The following is a 6000-nucleotide window of genomic DNA, read 5'->3' on the forward strand; positions in this document are numbered from 1 at the left end:
AATAATGAATTTTATTTTAATTCACATGTTTTTACTTGACACCAGTGCACAATAATCGAGTATAAGCCTCGTACATTTTACCAAGTCTTTTTTTCAGCATTATTACATTAATATAACATTTTATAATGTGTCACAATTAAATCTGATTTTAATTTATAGCTTTATACAATGAGTCTGTGCATTTTTGTAGCTTTTTTATATTTTTGTTGGAGTGCTTTAAAATAATATAATCTTAATATTTTATAGAAATCATTTTCTTGCTTGAACAAAATAAATGTATGTTAAATAATTAAAATAAAGATAATAACACTTAAGATAACTACAAACCAATGATTTCTGGGGCCTTCAAAGCAAAAGCTAAAAACCTCCAGATGGTCAAAGGGAAAATGAAAACATTAAGCAATGTATTTAGCCAACGAAGAATGTGGCCAAGCGGGGGGGTTGAGGGGGGTAAATGAGAAAAAATGTGGAAAATAGGGAAAATGTGCAAAAGGGAAACTCATGCACGGTTGCCTATGAAACGTCGTCCATTCCGCTCAATGCGTGTATCATTTGCCCCCCTTTCCCTCTCCTTGGCCACACCCTTCACTAACAATTTCCCGGCTCTCCGCTTTCCCACCCCCCTCCATTTTCACGGCCCTCCTTCCTCTTCCTCGTCCTCATCCATTTGCATGCTTCGAGAGCCAAAAATTGCTCTCCAATGCGTGACAAAGCAGAGTGCAAAGCCAAAAGGAGAATGGAAAACTAGCAAAGTCCCGATAAAGGAAAAGTCTTCTGGGGAGGTGGAAAATTCAGCAGAGTGGGGTTTTTCGGGGTGAATGGCTGGCATGCTGCCTAACGATCTATTCACGTCGAGAGGCGTCTCGAGACTCCTGGCGACGACAACGAGAACTATTGAAGCGTATTAATTCTTTTTAATGCCAAAATAATAACGACGCCATTATGCCGGGCAACGGCAACAGCAGCGGCCCAAAACCACCACTCCCCCCGTTGGGGAAACCACCCAATGCCACCCCCTTTGAACCACCTCCTTTGTTTTCGGTGGCGCCGGCGGTTTTGGCCAACGAGACGGCGACCAAAAGTCTGCATCGAAATGTTTTCCAATTGACCAAACAACGCAAAAATAAAAGCCAGCAACAGCAGCAGCACCAGGTTCAAAACAACAAAATCGGGAAAATATATCATTTGTGATATGAGACCAATTAAATACCCTAAAATTGGAAATCATTATTTGCTAAAAAATACTTGATTTGGTATTTTGAAAAAGTATTTTTGCAATTTTTACGAAACAACTGATATGATGAAATATCAAATTGATATGTTGGAATCATTAATTTGACATTAATCATATTGGCTTTTTATTGCGAATTTTTTTCTGCTTGTTATTTTATATTATTCACTTGACAAAAACAAAATGACACAGCAAATTGATGATACCTCCCCCAAAAGAAAGGGTGTTTATCGGCCGAGTGTGCTTCTGCATGTGTCCGATACTTATAAACATAAAAACTGATAACGAAATCAAAACGTCGAGCCAAACGATTTGGAAATACTTGGACAGCAGGGCCAAAAACACCAAGAACAGCAACAATAGGCCGTAGTCCTTCTGTCCGGCCGTAACATCAACGTAACGGCCATACAACATTATTATCATCGCAAATGGCAAGTTAGACAAACACATTGAGTGCCCATTTAATGGCCGCCCCCATCCAAGGACTCGAACTCGGACCCTACGAGCCCCAGAGTCCCTTTCACCCTACTCAAGGCTGGACAGGGGGTGGCGATGGGTGGTGATGGGAGGTAATGGGCGGTGGGTTCCCCAGCAGGATGGCAGTGTATCAGCAGAAGATGGTTATGGGTCTAGGCACATAATGACCGAGCTAAACAGCAAATGAACTTTTAAACGTATTGAATTGACGTTCCGCAGACGGAGGGCCCCCCGAATGAGGCGTCAAAAGCGCCGCTGGCCGAGGAGTATCCTTAGTGGGGCGGGGGATGGGTGAGCGGGATATAGGGGTATCCTGGAATGGGAGAAAAGGAGGGGGCATTAATGGGTTGCCATGGCCAGCCCTCAGATACAATGTCTACTTGCCAAGTGTGTAAGCCCACGGCTGATGGCTGCATTGAAGGAAAGCGAGGAGCCAAAAACGAAAAGCCCACAAAAGGAATATAAAACCCGGAGCACAAAGGAGGTGCAAAGCAGGACCAAAGGACACAAAGCACTGGGACTTCCCGCAGAACCAGAAAAACGGAAAAAAGAAAAGGATACGGGCATCGATGGAAAACCGGATTCAGTGCAAAAGCCAAAAATAGTCGCTCTTGGCCACTGTGGTCGAAAAATATGTCAAACTTTCGATTAAAGAGAATATTTTACATTTTCAGCTAGGAATTCATTGCTGGGAATATAAAATGAATAAAAAATATTCTAAATAGGTTCTTACCTATAAAATACATTTTCTAATAAAAGAAAATTAAAATCAATTAAACTTAAAAATTGAGATTTTAATATTTTGATAGATAAACTAGGTAACTTCTTTATTTTTGACTGCCGGATTTTTCTTAAGACTATTTATAAAAAAAACGTATTATCTATTTTTGTATGCATAATAAGCTGTATATCCTTCAGTTTGAATCCGAAAAGCTCAAAAGATTGAAGCTCCCTAAATATTTTCAGCTGAGCATAAATAAAGTGTAATTTATTTTCTGGCTGATAAAAAATACATATTTATGAATGCCATTAAAGCGTTCTAGCGTCGACGAATAAATCGATGTTGAGGCTGTGATTTGCCACTGTGGCAGAAAGAACAGCAACAACAACAAAAAACAAAAAAGCCGAGGCATGCTACAAATCACAGTTCGAGCACCACTATATTCGTCGGCCATCGAATTGAAAAGAATGGAATCGTTTTTGGCAATTTATTATGGTCACGATCATTCGTCACCTCGTTCGCTTTATGGTCGAAAATAGCAAAACAGCGGGGCCACATGACATGCAGCCCCCTTGCCACGCCCCCTTTTCCCAGCACTCTGTGTGGTATTTTTTATTTTTTATTATTTTCCCTTTTAAGCGGCACTAACCTCTCGATGGCAGGACGTGACTGGGCAGCTGGGGGAAATGCTCGAGTTGATTTAAACGATCCAGCGGCATGCAGATGAGTTTTTGATTTTCCATTTTCCATTTCACATTCGCCAGTTGTGTTTGCTCTTGTTGTTCGTTATTTTGTTTTTACGAGCTGACAAACTGACTGCCAAACTGACGAGCGCCGAAAAGCCAAGGAGGAAATAGTGAGCGAGACGCGACAATAACAGACAGAGGCGTGGAAAAAGGGGGCCTGTGAGGGGGCCACGCATAATTTAACATTTTCGGGGGAAATTCGGGAGGGGGAAACTCTCAACTGACAGCGAATTTTCGTCTGCCCTGTTTGTGTTTACATTTCGTCTTAAGCTGCGACAAGATGCCGCCATATATTTGTCACATGGACGCCACTTTTACGGCCAACCCCCCAAAAGGGGCTCAGGGGGGGGGGGTTGGCTAGCCCCCAAGGGCACGGGGATGTTACGGGGGACGTGGCACAACAATCGACGAGTGGATATCACAGGCACTGGCACAACAAAGGCTCATGGCGCGGGGCAAAGAGGAGTTGTGTGCAAATAACCTTAAGCCGGAAGCTCGTCAAGTGACTTTGCTGCCTTCCTGCTAGCACAACCAAAAAAAAGAAAAAAAAAGCTGGAAAACCCACTATACCATCCACACAGAGGGAAATATTATCTTAGTTTGCAGGCTGCGTGACGAGAAAATGGGAAAGAACTACAGAGTTATAGGGGTATTTAAATGGTAGGCATTAAAAAGTTATAATAAATATAATATTTATATGGTGGCACAGAAATATCTGGGTTTTTGAAATCCCTTTTAAATGTAGCTTATATACGTGTCTAAAAGTATGCAATTTTGTATGAATTTATATCACTTTTGGGTAAAAATATATTCTTGTAATATATTTTAATTAATTTATTAAAATATAAAAAATAAATTTTTAATGATAAACCCGCTCTCTATTTATTTTTTATTTTTTTAACAACGAATTATTTGCTTTCAGTGCAGCCACAAACAAATGCTCCTCCATCATCAACGTATCCAAAGTATTTGCATTTTGTATCACTTAAGCAGCAGCTTTCCCATTGTTGCCACTGGTCACAGGAGACATTTATAGCCAAACACACACACGCACACTAGCACACACACACACGGTGGCACATAAAACTTGCCCTCGGTTTTTCCGACTTTTCCGGCCAAGTTGCGTGCCTTATTTGCGACTCAAATGTTAAGTAATGGAATTATTCGTGTGCTCAAGTGTAGTCTCCATTTGGCACCCTCCAAAGTCGAACCTGCCCCACCAGAAAAATCACCACCCCCTTACGATTTCCCAACCACCCCCTCTCCCTCGTTTGACAATCAAATTTAGCTTGGCAACAAATTTCGGACAGCGCTGAAGGAGGCGCGTGTAATTGCCAAGACAAACATTGTGTTAAGTGGGCTCCCACACAAACAAAGGAGGCTCATACGCTGGGAAAACTGTGGCCAAGACAGCTGTCGGTGTGTGTGGGTGTGGGTGTGTGTGTGTTAGCCTTGGCTTTACGAGCCCACTGACTTTGACTTTTCGGCGCCCAGACTTGAAATGGCAGAGCGTATTTTCTTCTTACTACCAATTATTTGAATTTTCCCATTTGTACAAATATCGTCGGCGACTCTCAAATGGCTTTTCAATGCCCCCTGGATACTTTCAAGCTTTTTCGTAATTATATGGCATTCTATTCTTTTTAAGTTTAGTTACTAGATAATATTATTAGATAATTGAATCGTTATTAAGAAAAATTAATGAAACGTTAATACTAAATAGATGTAAGATAATATTTTTAAGCGTAATATACGTTTTATTTATTTGGATTAACAATTATTAAAATATTCCATTATTATTAATTTTATTAATTTAAATTAAATAACTAAATAATAATATTTTAATATTAATATTACCCTCAAGTAAACTCTCCTTTTTGGATAGTTTCGCTAGCAAGAGAGATACACAATCCAGCTTATTGTTTTTCCCAGACCTTCGTCCTTTGTATTATTTTACTTGGTCATTATTCCTCCAACCAGCCTCCTTAATTTCCTTCTTACTTTGCTCCGCTTTCACCCTTATTTTGAATTTTATTTTTGGCCATACACCCACTTATTTTAATTTAACCTTCACTTGTCGGGGGAGAGGGAATGGTGGGGAGTGGGTGGAAAATCGGGATACGGTCAAAGTGTTAAGCCATTGTCGCCATCGCTGGCATCTGTTCAGCGTGCCACGCCCAGTGCCCACGCAACTTTTGCGCCTCCGCAAAATACGCCGGGGAAATACTATATGCATACAAAAGGGATGAGAAAGGGAAAGGGAGAAAGTGGGGAAAGGGCCGCGATGATGACGAGGGCACAGAAATTCGCAATTAATCACAATTAAAAACGGCCCGAAGATTCTTTCTTTTTTTGCACCCATATAATACATATAAAGTGATATATATATGTAGGTATTTACTATGTATAACACTCCATTTTGCACCCTTTGCCCACGTCATCCGCATTTAATTATGGAAATGTTAATTTGCTTAGCACTTCAGGCTAGCGACTCACAGCCACCCGATTTTCCCGCCTGTTTCCCGCTTTTCCTCCCCCGATAAAAGCGACACCTGGCGGCCATTGCGCGAACCGAGTGGCGAGTCAGCGAAAATGTTCATGTTTAGTTTTTTGCCATCGCGCCATTAATTTTCAATTAACACTATGCCAGGAGCAGGCGACGCGAACGGCGACAATGATGATGGCAAATTGTGGACGCCAGACTGTGGGTGGTGGCCGAGCGGTGCTCCTGGCCAAGTGGCGGCGTTAGTCAATCGGTGAGTAAGTGTAAGTGCAAGTACAAGCTCCCCCAGACGGCGCGTCAAAATGATACCCTGGAAAATATC

Source organism: Drosophila takahashii, chromosome X, assembly GCF_030179915.1.
Source record: "Drosophila takahashii strain IR98-3 E-12201 chromosome X, DtakHiC1v2, whole genome shotgun sequence".
Lineage (NCBI taxonomy): Eukaryota > Metazoa > Arthropoda > Insecta > Diptera > Drosophilidae > Drosophila > Drosophila takahashii.